The following is a 16,914-nucleotide window of genomic DNA, read 5'->3' as shown; positions in this document are numbered from 1 at the left end:
TGTGTGGGGACAATGAATATGGGGAAGAATCTCTGTACCTTCCCTCAATTTTGCTGTGAACCTAAAACCGCTCTAAAAAAATAAGTCTTTTAAAAATCAAAAGAACAATGGTTCATTACTGGTGAAAACTACACGAAGTCCAAACGTTAGTGTCCTAAATAAAGTTCTCTGACACACACACACACACACACACACACACTCACAAAAAAAATATAAGGAGTACATAAATGTTGACACATTACCAGATTAATCTGTCAACATCTTTGTGGTCCTTACTATGTGCCCAATGATAGCACTTTGCTAAGGTTCAAGGAGAATACAAATGAAGTATATGAACTGGCTTGTCAAGAAGTTTGTAGCCTGAGACATCTCATGTGAATATAAATTATACATTGTACACCATGAGTACTAAAATTGTGAGGTGCATAGTGTAAGCAGAAACTATAGAAGTCCTGTAGAATGGAAACGTAAGCTAGATGGGATTCAGCATATGCTATTTCCTCTCAGTGGGATAGCTTACTCTTTTAAAGATCTACATATTTGTTTGAGAAAGAGAGAGAGAGACACCATGGTGGGGAGGGACAGAGGGAGAGGGAGAGAGTCTTAAGCAGGCTCTCTGCTTAGCACAGAGCCTGATGTGAGGCTCCATCTCATGACCCTTAGATCATGCCCTGAACCCAAACCACGTGTTGGACACTTAACAAATTGCACTACCCAGGTGCCACCCTTTCTCTTTTATACATGTGGAACATCTTTTCAACCTTCAAAACCAAGATCAAATATTACCTCCTAAGTAAACCTTTCCTGACTTGTGCAGTTCATGCTTTTCTTCTCTATGTCTTCATACCTGATACATAGCACAACAAGGGCTTTATTCCATTAAGATACAATTAGTTGTCTTAGGTCACTTGGATAGATTGTGAGCCCCTTTGAAGGCTCGGTCCTTTTCAAGTAGTAAGTGCTCAGTAAATGCTTGTGGAGAGGGAGGATGGATGACAGAAGCGAAGATGTCAGTGCACGGAATAAAGAGAAACGGGGAAGATGACATAGGAGAATTATGTGAATCAATGCAGAGATACAAGAATGCTGTGGTTTGGGGATCCCTGGGTGGCGCAGCAGTTTAGCGCCTGCCTTTGGCCCAGGGCACAATCCTGGAGACCCGGGATCAAATCCCACATCGGGCTCCCGGTGCATGGAGCCTGCTTCTCCCTCTGCCTGTGTCTCTGCCTCTCTCTCTCTCTCTCTCTCTCTTTCTGTGACTATCATAAATAAATAAATAAAAATTAAAAAAAAAGAATGCTGTGGTTTAAGTAAGACATAAAACCAGGTTGAGTCAGACTATGGGAGCCTGTCAGGCAAACAGACAAGTTATGCTTTAAAACAGTGAAGGAAATAGAGAATTCTAACCAAGGATATGATGATGCAGATTCTCCAGGGAAATTAAAGTAACACTCCTGTGAATAGGAAGGATGAATTTGGAGGTAGTTGAGCCAACATGAAAGGCACACAGCTCAGAGGCCATAATAGAATAAGTGATCAGCATCTGGACAAAGACAATGGTCATACAGGATGGGGGCAAACTGAGCATCGAGCCTAATATTTTTCTCATTCATTCATTTGTTCTTGCTTGTATTCCTTTGACCTCATTTTTGTCCCCTGCTTTCCACCAATTCATATTCTGCACACAATTTTATAAATTCAACCCACCCTTCAGACATATCTCCTTTGCTATGAACTATGAACTATCATAAAACATTTTTAATTTGTCTTTCAAGTACCCCCCACAAACAACCTATTGTATGCCACTTCACCTCCTTCCCACCTTCAGCACCACATCCTCAATTTACTCTAAAGAATAACTCTAAAAATAATAAATTAAAAAAAGAAAAAGAATAACAAAGCTGTTACAGGAGAGTACTGGTCATGTAGAGGGCTTCCTAGTGGTCTGCTTCCAGAGTGACCTGACACATTTTCCTTTTGGTACAGAGAGAATGTAGAAAGTGATCTCTGCTTCTCCTTCGATTCTTACAGGTCAGAGTATGGAAATTCCATGTCAACTAATCTCCTCCTTGCAGATACAGGTGTGCCACCTAGAAACCTCTTTCTAGTTTCAGTGTAGTAACTTTGGTGTCTTGTTCTCCATCTACTTTTCTGTGACCTATTAAACACCTCTACCCACCATACTAATCCCAACTGCCAAGCGCAAGATGACGTTGTGCTTGCAAAGAAAAAGAAAGCTGTAAGTTTAAAGTGAAATAACTAAAGAATTTGCATCTCACCTGAACGTGTCCAAAAGAACTCTTTAGGATGTCTTCCAAAGTTTCCACCAATCAGAGTAAGGGAGAGCCATTTGGATTATTTGATATTATTATTTAATTATTTTGTTTGATTTTATTGCAATGTGGTCTTATCTTCTAAGACCTGGGAATATAATTAGCATTTAGGGTAGTGTCTCCAATGAAATAATGATTCTGAGTTTCCTATAATTCTTTGGAAATAAATACTCAAAACTATGTATTTGCTAAACTGAGGACATCCTTAGTGATCTGCCTCCATACAATCTTACCCTTGCAAGGTCCTATCTTGGAAATTGTTTTGAACAGCTTTTCTTTTCTTTTTTCTTTTCTTTTCTTTTCTTTTCTTTTCTTTTCTTTTCTTTTCTTTTCTTTTTCTTTCTTCCTTTCTTTTTAAAGAAAGATATACATTCTTTTTTTAAAGATTTGAAAAAACTTATTTGTCAGAGAGAGAAAGCACAAACAGGGGAGTGGCAGGCAGATGGAGAAGCAGGCTCCCCACTGAGCAATGAGTCTGATGCAGGACTCGGTACTTGGCTCCCGAGATCATGACCCAAGCCAAAGGCAGATGCTTAACCAACTGAGCCACCCAGGTGACCCAAAGTGCTTTCTATTTTTAAACTTTGGCTAAGTTTACCTATTTCATTCCAGTTAAGAAAAGCACATTCCATTCTGTGGTCTCAAGGATATGATGATATCCTTGAATGTGTTGAGAATCAACACATTCTTAGTTGATTCTGTGGTCTCAAGGATATGATGATGTCCTAAGAATGTGTTGAGAATCAACACATTCTTAGTTGATTAAACCAAATCTGGTACTCAGCCACAGGCCTTGTCCTACTACCTCTCAGGCTTGCCCATCCCTAGAGCAATGTCTTCCCTTTCCCCAGCTCACTTCCTACACCCTTTCTAGAATATCACTTTCATTTATATACTGGCTTTTTATGTTTATTTTTTTGTCTTATATTTTAGTGGTCACTATACGAATTACAGTATCCATCCTTAACATTTCACAGATTACCTAAGGCTAATATTTTAACAGTTCGTGTAAAATGGAGAAACCTTGAAACTGTACAGGCCATTTACTGTTCTTGATACATCTTCAATGCTGTCACATACATTAAATCTACACATATTGTAAATCTCACAAGACAGTGTTTTGTTTTGCTTTAAACCATATATATTTTTTAAAAGAATAAAGAGCAGGGGTGCCTGGGTGGCTCACTGGTTAGGTGTCTGTCTTTGGCTCAAGTCATGATACCAGGGTCCTGGGATTAAGTCTTGCATTGGGCTCCCTGCTTCTCCTTCTCCCTCTGCTGCTCTCCGTGCTCATGCTTGCTCTCTCTCTGTCAAATAATAAAATCTTTAAAAAATAAAATAAAAAAGTAAAAGAATGAAGAGCAAAAAAATAATCTTTTGCATTCACCCACATATTTATTATTTCCAATGTTCTTTATCTCATCCTATGGTCCTGAATTTAATCTGCTTTCATTTACCTTTATTCTAAAGAATTTCCTTTAATATGTCTTACAAAGTGTACTTTTGCTGGCGCTGGATTTCCTTAGTATTCTTGTATCTGAAAATATCTTTATTTCACCTCCATTCTTTTTTTTTTTTTAGATTTATTTATTTGAGAGAGAGGAGAGAGAGAGAGAGAGTACACTCAGGGCGAGGGACTGTGGGAGAGGGCAGGGGGAATCTCAAGCAGACTCCCCACTGAATGTGGAGCCCTACTTGGGGTTCTATCTCATGACTCTGAGATCAAAGTTGAGCTGAAACCAAGAGCTGGACCCTTAATTGACTGGACCACCCAGGAGCCCCATCCATTATTTTTATTTTTTTTAAGTCAGGTTCATTGAGGTAGAATTCACATACAGAAATATTCACTTCTTATAATGCACAATCTGTGAGATTATATAAAATGCATATAATCACATAACCACTGCCACAATCGATATACAGAATATTGCAATCACTTCAAGTTCCCTTATGCTTCTTTGCAGGAAACCACCTTCAGTCCTGGAAACCATTGAGATGTTTTCTGTCCTCATAGTTTTGCCTTTTCCAGAATGAGGTCATGTAAGTAAGTAAATAAAATAGTATATAGTCTTTTGAGTCTAGCCTATTTCATGTACCATTATGAATGTGAACATTTTGAATATATCAGCACTTTGTTCCTTCTTATTGTTGAGTAGTGTTCCACTGTATAGCTATAACATAGTTTGTTTATTCATTGAGCAGATGAAGGATATTTGGATTCTTTTCCAGCCTTAGCAATTACGAATTATAAACAAAGATGCTAAAAACTCTCACATATAGGTTCTTGTGTGAACAAAGGATTTCATTTTTTTTTTTTTAATCTTTTTTTTTTTTTTTCTTCAATTTTTATTTATTTATGATAGTCACAGAGAGAGAGAGAGAGAGAGGCAGAGACACAGGCCGAGGGAGAAGCAGGCTCCATGCACCGGGAGCCCGATGTGGGATTCGATCCCGGGTCTCCAGGATCGCGCCCTGGGCCAAAGGCAGGCGCCAAACCGCTGCGCCACCCAGGGATCCCGTCATTTTTCATAAGTCAATACCAAGGAGTGGGATTGCTGAGTTGTAGGGTAAGATTAAGTTTAATTATATAAGAAGTTGCCAGTTGTTTACCCAAGTGGTTTGTACCACTGTTCATTGCCATCAGCAATGTATGGAACAAAAGTTTTCTTCTAAAGAACAAAAGTTTTCAGGTTTAATATAGTGCATTTTATTGATATTTTCTTTCATGGTGTGTGCTTTTTGTGTTATGTCTAAGAAATACTTGCCTTCCCCAAAGTAATAAAGATATTTTTCCTCTGTTTTATTCTAAACACTTTTACAGTTTTAGATTTTAGATCTGTGATCCATTTTAAGTTAACTATGTATATGGTCCAAAATATAAATGGAGATTGATTTGGGGGTAATTTGTTGAAAGTACTTCATCCACTGAATTGCCTTTTGCACCTTTTCTGAAAATCAAATTGACCACATTTATGTACATCTGTGTTCTGGACTCTCAATTCTGTCCCATTTGTCTATGTGTATATACTTTCTCTAATAACACACTCTCTTAATAACTGGCTTTATAGTGCATTTTGAGATTGGGTAATGTGAGTCTTCCTACCATATTCTTTTTTTCCCCAAAAATTATTTTGGCTATTCTAGTTGTTTGCTTTTTCATAGAACTTTTGGAACTTTTCAACTTTTATTAAAAATTTATATACTGCTGAGGTTTGGGTCAGGAATGCATTGAATCTATAGATCAATTTGGAGAAAGCTGACATAACATCCTAACATTACCAAGTCTTCGAATCCATGAGTAATTTAACTCCTGATTGATTTAAGTTTTAATTTCTCTCATGAATATTTTGTGATTTTCAACCTATAAGTTATGCACATATTTCTGATTTTGCCCAAATATTTCATGTTTTTTTATATTGTACATGGTACTGTTTCTTAAAAAAAAAGAAAGAAAGAAAGAAAGAAGAAAGAAAGAAAGAAAGAAAGAAAGAAAGAAAGAAAGAAAGAAAGATTTTATTTGTTTATTCTAAGAGACACAGAGAGCGAGGCAGAGCCCTGAGCTGAAGGCAGACACTCAACCACTGAGCCACCCAGGCATCTTGAGCTCTTTGTCATTATATATAACAGCTCTCTTTGTTCTTGGCAAAATTCTTCATTATGAAGTCTACTTTGTTTGATATTTATATAGTCACTCTAGGTTTTTGTTAGTCATATCTTCATGGCATCATTACCATTATTTTATCCTTAAACACATTGATACAGTCACATTTAAAGTATGTTTCTTGTAGACAATATATATGTGGGTCTTTCTTTATCCTATCAATCTCTGTCTTTTCATTGTAATTGGAGTATTTACATTTAATGTAATTATTCACATGGTCAGATTTAAATCTACTATCATTGTAATTATGTTCTATTTGTTCCACATTTCCTTTGTTTCTTACTTCTGTGCTTTTCTCTGTTCCTTATTCAAGTGTGCCAGCGCTTACCTCTCTCAAATGGGCTCTGTCATTTCTTGGATCTCCAGCTACTTGTTTGCTTTGAAAACTTAGTCTCCTGAGCACTTTTCATTTTTATAGTATAAGCAATGCTCTTTCTAGCTTCCTACATGCTAGGTGGAAGTAGAATTCATTTTCATTTTTAAAGGATATTTTTTCTAGATTTTTTCTTTCATTATTTTAAAAAATATTGTTCCCCTGCTTTTAGCTTCTGTTGTTTCTGATGAGAGGTTAGAGGTCTATCAAACTACTGTTCTCCAGTATGAAATGTGTCACTTTTCTCAGCTGCCTGAAAGATTGTCTCTTTAAGAAAAAAAAAAAGATTTTATTTATTTATTCATGAGAGACACAGAGAGAAAGGCAGAGACATAAGCAGAGGAAGATGCAGGCTCCCTGCGGGGAACCTGATGTGCAACTGGATCCCAGGATCCTGGGATCACAACCTGAGCCAAAGGCAGACGCTCAAGCACTGAGCCACCCAGGTGCCCCAAGATTGTCTCTTTATCTGGTTTGCAACAGTTTGGCTGTAATGTTTCTAGATGTGCAGTTTATATTTGCATATTTTGCTTGGAGCTGAATGAACTTCTTAAACTAGAAAATCTGCATCTTTAACCAAATTTGGAGAGTTTACAGCCATTATTTCTTCAAATAGTCTTTTCTCATACATTCTCTCATTCTACTCCTCATTTTGTTATTGGTCTATAGGAACCTGAGGCTTTGAACATTTATTACAATCTTTGTCTCTGTTTTTCAGATTATATCATTTATAATGGTATATCTTCAGGTTGTCTGGTTCTCTTTTAAGACATATCCATGATGTTGATAAGCCATATAACAAATTTTTTATTTTATGTATTTTATTTTTCTCTTCCAAAATTTTTATTTAGTTCTTTTTTATAGTTTAGATCTCTTGACTGATGCTTCCCATGTTTTTATTCACTATATTTTCCTTTTAATCCTTCAGCATAACTATTTTAAAATCCTTATTCCTTTATTCAAACATGGGTCATTTCAAGATTGATTTCCACTGATTTTCTTTTCTCTTTAAATGGCTCATGTTTTCCTATTTATTTATATAAGAATTTTGGATTGCATCCTGGAAATTGTGTATGATATATTGTGGAAACTCTAGGCTATATTATGTGCCTCCAAAGAACCCCTTCAAAACAAACTAACAAACAAAAAAAAACAAATAAGCAGTTCAATGGCTGAGCCCAGAGTACAAGCTCCATCTCCCCATGGTAGGCGGAAGCCCAAATATAAGCTCACTGATTTTAGGTTAGCTGGGCTGCTTGGAGTCTGCCCTTCACTTGCAGAGTTCAAGGGTCATCCAGAGACTACAGCATAGTTTATGTGTAGAATTTAGGCTTACCCTCTATATTTCACTTCTTTTCAAGATTCCCTTTTACTTCCTAGTAACTGTGATTGACCCAGTAAGACCAGACTTCTGTTCAATATCTAAACTTCCTACACAGATCTGACTATGGCCTTCTCTCAGGATAACAGCTGTAAAACAAACTTAAACTTCTCCTGAAATCTTTTTCTTCCAGGTAACCAACCTCACTAGTATCTGACTGCTTTCATTCACTCTCTAGTGCCTTCAAGAAATTATCTTACCTCTTCCAGAGTCTCAAGTTATTATCAGTGGAAAGATTAGTCAGACAGAGCTTACTTGGCCATGGCTGGAATTGGAAGCATTTCTAATTCCTATAGGTGCATATGTTCTTAAACATCCTTGTGTTTCTCATAGAATTTTACTATTGTTGTTGTTAGAGTTTATTCATTTTAGGTCATAGTCTTTAAGATCAAGGACTGACGCTTTTTGCTTGGCACCACCTCAAAATGTTGCGTGCCCTCCAGTACCATATACTGAACTCCTGGTAAATATTTAAATGATGAATAATGAGTAAACATAGCATAGATTTTTCCTTACCTATATGGAGTACATTCAGAATGTATACAAAATATGTTTTTATTGAGAAAAATTCTTATATATAGGAATGTTTAGTTAATAATTGCTATCTTTTCATAAAAATTGTCATTGGGACTGAAAGAAAACACTGAAATTTCTTTCAAAAACACAGAAACCCACTTTATTCTATTTTAAAATGGAGTTTTAATTTAATTCATCCAATACTGATTTAATATCTATTAGATGCAAAGCACTGTGAGAAATCCTGTTTTAGGATGAAAGGGAAAGATACTTACATAAGACAGATAAGACATGCTCCCTGCTATCCAAGAACCCAAAAGCTAGTGGGGAGATAGATGTAAATAACCTCAATATGAAGCAGACAATGGTAAGTGCTACCTTGAGATTAGAACAAAGTGTTATGATTGCAATTAGTAGGAGATAATACAATCAGATAGGTATGGCAGGAGACTTTCTTGGTAAAGGAAGGCTATATGCTGGTCTTAGGAGGGTATAAGGAATTTAATAAGTGTATCTGATAGAGAAATTCACATTAGGGAAATTTAGGTTAGCTTAGGGAAGAGTAACTTGGTTTAAAAGTAAGACATTAGACTTTGCACAAAGATACACGCAACTATGTTCAATGTTTTAAACTTCTTAATCTTAAATGTCTTAAAATTCTTAAACCTGAACCTGTTTCATCATCAGAAAAAAAAACACAGAAAAGTTGACTAAAGATCAAACCATGGTGGGCTTTAAAGGCGGCTAATGGAGGTATGTAGGCTGTCACCGGGAAGCCGGTGACCAGGCTGAACAATGACCTGGGTGACAAGTGCTTGCAGTAGCACTGAACCTGAAAACAAAAACCATGCTTTCTCTTTCAAGAAAAATATGAAAAAGAGGTTACAAACATCCAGGATTTGGCAACAGATTTTACACAAGAAAGAAGTAAAACTCAGGGAGTGTAAGGAAAGCATCCAGAACTAGGTTGTAGATGACCATCATTACTTCAGTATGGTATATGCTTTGGGTTCTTTGTTGCTGATATAAAGGCAATTATCTGATATATTATAATATAATCATAAATGGCAATGGAGCTTTAAAGATGCCAAGAGAAAAAATAATTTTTAAAGTTTTCTAATTCTCCTCCCAATAGGATTTTTAAAAATTATTTATTTATTATTTATTTATTTATTTATTGTCCCAATATTATTCTTATGTATGTGGAAATTGGTAGAGTGAAAAGACTTGGAGTTTTTTAGATTTTTTATGTGAAAGCAAGCAGTCATAAACTGGTCCGTTTCATCCTAGAATTTTTTCTTCTTTTCACTTAGACTAGATGCTCAAGAGGGGAGCCCTCTCTGTGTTCCTTTTAATTGTTTTGTCTTGATTCTGTCGCTACTTTTATATTCTTATCCTTGTACTGCTATTATCTATAGTTTTGTGAAAATTAGTCATATAAAATTAAAATTGATTTTCCTTTGAGCAAAGCAGTTTTGGTATCCCTTTGATTGAGGAATGCAATCTGAGAGGCAGGGAACAACTTGCATACTAAGTTACAAAAGGCAGGAATTCCCTTCCAGAAAAAGTAGCAAGCCTTTGCTGGGTAGTAGCTTTAGCAAGCCATGTCAGCTACTTAGAAGCGACCATTGGACTCCAAAGTGTTCTAATTTTTTAAATAAAAAGAAACTCAAGGAACTTTGTCCACAATTTTGCTTCAAACAGATTTTCTATATTTTCTTTTTTCTACTTTTCTGTTCATTGAAGTCTTACTAACATATACCTCATACTTTCCCACATATTCAAGCTTTCTTTATGGTAACCACCTACTCACTAGCACCTCCCTAGCACTTCATTGGAATGTTTTCCCCAAATAATACTATTGTGGGTTTGTTGCTGTTGTTTGTTTTGGATAGTGGGAAAATATTCATATAAAGGAGATGGTATTTATGGTTCATAAACCTAGAAACTCTTACTACTTAAGTGCAAACAAGCTGCCATCATATTTAGTTAAGAGACTATAAGAGGCAGTATTTAGAAAACTGTGCTGTTGACTTCAAATGGTATGTATGCCTTTATTAGCATCAACAGCAATAACTCATTAATACATCCCTGAAAAACACCTTGTTAAACACCACATATGTATTTTCTTACTTAATAGAACAGGATGAGATACTTGTATAATCCCTATTTTATACTGAAGGAAATTAAAGTTCAGAAAGGTTATGTGCCCACTATCACATAGCAGAAACTAGATCTAAGCCCAAGATCACTTGATTTCCAACCTCTTCTCTGTGTTGTCTTCTCTGCCGTGTCTCTTCTTCTATGAAGAAGAGGAAGAGGTTGAAAAAGGCGAGAATACCGAAAAAACGAAGAGTACCTCCTAAATGCCAGTATCTACTTTTACACATAGTACGTAATTAAATCATCACAGCAATTATGAGAGATTTCTTCATTACCTTTATTTTGTATATGAGTGAACTATTCCTCCCAAAAAGAGAATAAGTTGTCACATGGACCAGTGAAGGAAGCAGATCTTCCACATAACAGTCAACAATTCTACAAGTGAACTATCACTCATCACCAAGAACTTTGAACTAAGTCGCATTATTTGGTGGTCCCTGGAAATGTTTACCTGGTCTCTAAATATTTTTGCCAGGATTTGCTCCACTCAAGATGAAGATAACCTTGGAAATGAAAAGTCAGGAAGTTTTATTAGTTACCTGCACTGCTTTGTGATGGAAGGACCAGCTGGTGTCAGGACAGCGGGTATTTAACAGGGGAAGGAGCACTAGCAGACCACAGGGCACCCAGGAAGAAGGAGCGGGGTCAGAGGGAGGAAGATGGGAGGAGACACTCCTGGAAAAAAGTTTGAGGCACAGAATACCAACCCTTTCTACCTAACATTTTCTGGGCTTAGTCTTGCTAAAGCCAAACTCACACATTTGTGATTCATAAGTTAGATGAGACAATTAGGTGAACACACTGTGTTGCAGAGAAGATGCTGAATTAAAGTGCATTTGGTTTTTATCAGCTAAAGAACCTATCACACTTTGTGTGAGATTAGATGTTAGGAGATGTACATCTGGCTCTGCCAAATATTAACTCAGGTTAACAGCAGGCTGTGCAATCTAGCATTCATGTGATGGTTTCAAAGTTTTAAATGACACATTAAATTGTTGCTCTAGGTTGATGCTCCTCCCATACTGAATGTCGCATGTAATATGCCATCCTAACTGCTTGGTGGGTATTGCTGTGAGCGGTGACCCCGTGGCAAAAACAGAAGAGCAAACGGAGTGAGGAAGGGTTCAGACTGAGCCCTAGTCATGCTACATCCAGGTGTGATATTGAATTAAGTTAATCTGTGAGTATTTTCTTAATCATGGATGAAAAAAATCTCATTTCCAAGGAGCTGTTTTGACTTTTAAACAGAGGATACTAGAAAAGGGAGACCCTTATAAACTCTCCTGAAGCAAAACACTGTATTTGCTCTATGTAAATAGTCTTCTCAGGGTAATAAATAATTAAGGAACTTCAAAATAAAATCATGTATGAAGCTCTGAATTTCTAACCAAAAAGACTCCCAAAAGGTTGGCCTTTGTAAATGATCTGTCTTTAGGAAGAAATCCTGAAAACACACCAGGCACCCTAAGTCCCAATGCCACTGGGAAAATTAAGAGCAAGAATGGAATAGAAGCACACTTTGTTCTGGACTCACATAGACCTGGGCACTAATTACCTTCTCACAGGCAAGTTGCTTTACCTCTTGGACCTCAGATATTCTCATCTGTGAGACAGGAATGACAGCACCTGCCCTGCCCACTTCCTCAACAGTAGAAGCAGCAGTGTAATGCGGGGCACCACCCATACCCATAGGACGCTCACGCATACAAAATATGGTGCTGTCTGGCACAAAAACCTGCCTTCAGATTGTGCCTTGCTGTACTGTTTGTGGAAGGCTATTTTGGGAGTTGGTAATCACCAAGAGCATCTTAGAGCTAAAGCTGGGTGAGAACTTGCTTGAATGTTCTGCTGAGGAAAAGTGGGTGGCAGAGGCAGAGGGCTCAGCACCTGAAACTCTAGGAACCACTCAATTTTACAAGAAGACAACAAATAACATTCTTAAAATGAGTTACGTCAGAGACAGGGGCAAATAGGGCAGGCTCCTGTCCTGTCCTAGAGCCTCTCATTGGAATGGGTTGAAGAGGAACACGAGGAAATTAGTGATTTTGTTGCCATTGTGAGGGTATGTAGGTACTGAACTTGTCTGTAAAAATAGACACTGTACGCTAGTGAACTTGTCACTGGGTGGTGAGACTATGGGTGGGAACATGTGTGATTTTTATTCTTTTGGTTTACGCTAATTCTCCCATAATGAGAATGTGTTGTTTCTGCAGTAAAAATGTTATTTATGTAAAAAGGAAATAGAGATTTTCAATTTCATATGATATGTTTTAAAAAACTAGATTTTCCTCCCCAATTACCAGGTGCATCATTTTATAGGTATCATCTGTGAAGACAGAAAATGTGCTTCTTGATCATCAGCAATTGTTTATGGTAGGTAACTAGTCTCTCAACTCTCTTTTGGTAGTTACACTGCCCTACTACTTCACTTGGGGCATGTTCTGCGAAGAAGGGATTGGTTGTGTGAAGGGGTGTGCCACAAAGAACCCTCAGGAATATAGGACACAGAGCTAATGAAGTGCCCGGAGGAAAGAAAGTCTTACCTATCAGCTATGAATTCTCTCCCCCAACCCACGTCAGAGACCTGAGGGCACGTGACCTAGGAATGTGCATCCCAAGATAATACTACCTTCAGAGAACTCTACTTAGAGGTAAGTAACTCTCCTTTATAGGAGGTATCTTTGTGTGGCAGACTGTTTATGGGAGCAATTTGAATTGAACTTTAAATGAAAAAGGCATATCTCTGTAAGTGGTAATAATTTTAGTCATCTCGCTGTGGCTAGGGGTTGTGGAATTCATTAGCACAGATTAACATATAAAGTGGGTGAGATATCTAATAGCAAACGGAGAGGTTTAGGGGCCTTAATTCATCACTGAATGAACAGCGTGTACAGTATTAGGGACTATGAAATTTTTAATTTACACAAAGTGTCCAAGAATATAGGGAATAAATTTAAACCCAAAACAGATAATGGAGCTCTGCCCTGCCTGGCTGGCAAGTTGAATTGTTTTTACACTGAGTGAAGAAAGCTAATTATCCCAAGCACAAGGAGACTGCTAAAAATAATAAGATTATAAGGAATAATTTGCTGATATAATTACAACAAAATTGGGTACACACAATCATCAGATGCATGTATTGCTTGACCTGGGTGAGAAAGTGAAATAAATCCTTCTTCTATAGCCTTCGTAAATTTGTTTTTATCATCTCCAAGTGCTGTTTGCACAGGCAGCACAATTTGCATGTGTAATGTGGCTGTACAAATTGACAACAAGTAAATTATTCAAGGAAATAGGCTGGTCGCGGGTCTGAACTCTCTCGCAAAGCCTATTCATTTTGAAGAATCACTGAGACGTGAAGCTCATACATCAACCGTTTTCTGACAATCCTCAGACTTATTGTCTCCTAAAATGTCATTATGGCTATTATTTATGAAGCTAATTCATTTATTAATATATATTTAACTCTGACTTGTCATGCACCTTAGCAGACATTCTGTGCACTGCATATTTTTGAATAGATGAAAGACTTTTGCATGCTTTAATGATTACTGTAAGCTGCTATAGATTTATAGAATGCAGCTTTATTATCTACTTGCATTAATACCTTTTTATAACTTTTTTCTTTTTTTTTGCTTAAGGCCATCAAATATAAATGGCAAATGACATATTCAAAAGATTGTCTGGAATAAGATTTTCCAAGAGTTTGTTGAATTTTAGAACAAAATGGGTTATCTGTCAGTTAAGGCCTAATTCACCTAAAAAGATGGGTATACACCAATTATGCTGAATTTTCCTGAAAAATATAGGCGGTGGTTTTTCAAGAAAAAAAGGAAAAGATGCATGATTCTTTGAGCTCCTTCCTTCTGAGAAGACAGCCCTCCCTTTGATGTGTTGTGGTTGGGCAACATTCCCAAGAAAGCCAAATTTAGGTGTCCCTTATTACTTGGGGCCTTGTGCTTTACATCATCTTTAATCAATAAATAGGTAGTGCAAGAATGAGTGACTAGATGAATGACCTCCAGGTTTTCTGATAATGCCTTGAATAAAATTAGTAGAAACAAGCATCGACCTAGAATACTGTTTTATACGTTTCTGTTTTCTGTGTTTGCACTTCTAACCTCTGGAGAATGCTCTGTGACTCCCACTATGATTTGGAAATAAACCATATGTATATGCAATCAAAATATACAACACATGTTATTTTTATAGCATGCAGAAGAATATATCAATACTGGACATGTATTACTACTTCTGGTTGTCACTTAATAAAGTCACTAGCATCTTCCACCATATGTGACCATGACTACTCACTGTGTGTGTGTGTTGGGGGGGGGGTGTTGGGGAGGAACTGGAGAATGAAAAGGAAGGAAAATACAGTAGTTTGAGATATTCTTTTCCAAATGTGCTTTATGCTCACCATTTAAGGATTTGCCATTTTTCTAACTTAGCATTTCTACATTGGTGTAGGTAGAGATATAGAACTCTTACAAGTACCAACCAAGAGGAAGGGCAGCACAGGTAAACTGAACTACCAATGGATCTGAAATTATTGCAAACCAGACAGATGTTTCATTTTAAAGATAAAAATGATAGGAAGATAAAGAAAAAATGTCATTAGCTGGAGATTGTATTGACTGTATTAGTTTTATTTTTTTTAAAGATTATTTATTTATTCATGAGAGACACACAGAGAGAGAGAGAGAGACACAGGCAGAGAGAGAAGCAGGCTGCATGCTGGGAGCCCGATGCAGGACTCGATCCCGGGACTCCAGGATCACACCCTGGGCCAAAGGCAGGCACTAAACGGCTGAGCCACCCAGGGATCCCCTGTATGAGCTTTAAATAATGTCTCAAAATCACCAAAATTTTTAGATAATTAAAAGTTGTTCTAAAAAATACTACATCATCTATGGAGACAGAAAATAGGTTAGTGGTTGCCTAGGGCTCAGGTGAAGTGTAGATGAGAAGTGGCTGCCAATGAACACAGGATTTCTTTCTAGGGTGAGGAAAATGTTTGAAAATTAGACCATGGTGATGATTGCGCACATCTGTGAACTGACTAAAAAACCACTGGTTGTGCACTTCAGATGGGCAAACTATGTGGCATGTAAACCAAATCTTGCTATAAGTGTTTAAAAACTGCCATTTGACATATGCCCAAATTAAATATTTTACTGTATATAACCAATATCATGAACTCTAAGTAAGAGGAAATGACTACTTAGGAGAGTGGTTCGTGAATGAAATTGAATGAAGATATAAAATCAGTAATCTATCTACTAAAGTGTGGGAAGGAGGTCTGCCTTTCAGGACTGTATCCTGCAAAAAAGAATAGTATTTGTGTCAAGTCATCTGACAAGAGGGAAAGATTCTCTGCATCTCAAATGCTGACATAAGCCGCCAAATGTAGTCAAGAAAAGTATTTAGTAAATGCGTAGGGAGGTGCTACATTCCATTTAGAATTATTGTATAAGACCAACAAAGAATCAAGCATCTGCTTTTTTAAAAGTATTTCTTATCTTAAGCATTCTCTTAAAATATCCTGTTAGATCTGGAAGGCAAACCACACGCGCATATACAAAATGTCTTTCTAACTGCATGACCCTGGCAGGGAAGGTTGATGACATTTTTATTAGTCATATTAATCACATGCTTAAAAGAAAAAAGTCTCACTTTTCCAGGAACCATAATATTTACCTATTTATACCTTTTAAAATTTCAGTAACTCCAACTTAGAACCTACAGCCTTCATAACCTTCGAAAAACAAGGAAAATGAAAATTAATAAATGTTCCCTAGTGTGCTATGAACCATTAATTGTACAGGCTGAAAAGCTTTAGCCTAATAAGAAACATACCTTCAGCAGAAATGTGAAAGTCATCTGTGATGCTCATGATTTAATGATAAAAATGTGCAGTCAATTTTCAATGAAGTTAAGACCTATAACCCAAGAATATTTTCACTCACAAATTCTCACAGATATCTGAGGAACTTTGAAAGGTGAACATCCTGAGTACTGAAATGTTCTCAGGATGAATTAAATAATTCATCTCTAAAGTGGTCTGAAGATAGAGGCAGTAGAATTTCTAGCAATAACAGATGATCAGAGATGGATTTGGCCCATGCTCCAAGAAAGCACAGACGTTTCACTAATCTAGCAACAAAATGATTTTGTTAGTAAATTTTTAAAAAGATTTTATTTATTTATTCATGAGAGGCACAGAGAAAGAGGCAGAGATATAGGCAGAAGAAGAAGTGGGTTCCCTGTGGGGAACCCAATGTGGGACTTGATCCCAGGACCCTGGGATCATCATGAGCCCAAGGCAGATGCTCAAACACTGAGCCACCCAGGTGCCCCATTAGTAAATTCTTGAAGAAGAAGTATTATAATATTAAGAATATAGACATGTTAGTGACATCACTGACCATAAATCTCACCTAAGTTTTGAAAATCAGCTCTCAGTTTAGCTATAAAAGTCCTAGGT

General features: G+C 37.0%; 1 long non-coding RNA gene across 2 annotated transcripts in view; it reads left to right on the top strand.

The window, feature by feature from the left end:
- The window catches only part of LOC140620794 (uncharacterized), a 39,960-nt gene that overhangs the window by 4,439 nt on the left and 18,607 nt on the right, over positions 1–16,914 (top strand). The window contains exons 1-4 of one of the 2 annotated variants that reach the window (XR_012020496.1): positions 1,843–2,081; positions 4,298–4,373; positions 11,432–11,582; positions 12,835–13,078. This is a non-coding gene — a long non-coding RNA (uncharacterized lncRNA). Of the gene's footprint in view, positions 1–1,842; positions 2,082–4,297; positions 4,374–11,431; positions 11,583–12,834; positions 13,079–16,914 lie in introns of those variants that run through there. The other variant, XR_012020495.1, reaches the window with a different exon arrangement.

This window comes from Canis lupus, chromosome 29, assembly GCF_048164855.1.
Source record: "Canis lupus baileyi chromosome 29, mCanLup2.hap1, whole genome shotgun sequence".
Classification (NCBI taxonomy): Eukaryota; Metazoa; Chordata; class Mammalia; order Carnivora; family Canidae; genus Canis; species Canis lupus.
Note: the sequence above shows the minus strand (reverse complement) of the source record. Positions and strands in the feature narration are given on the sequence as shown.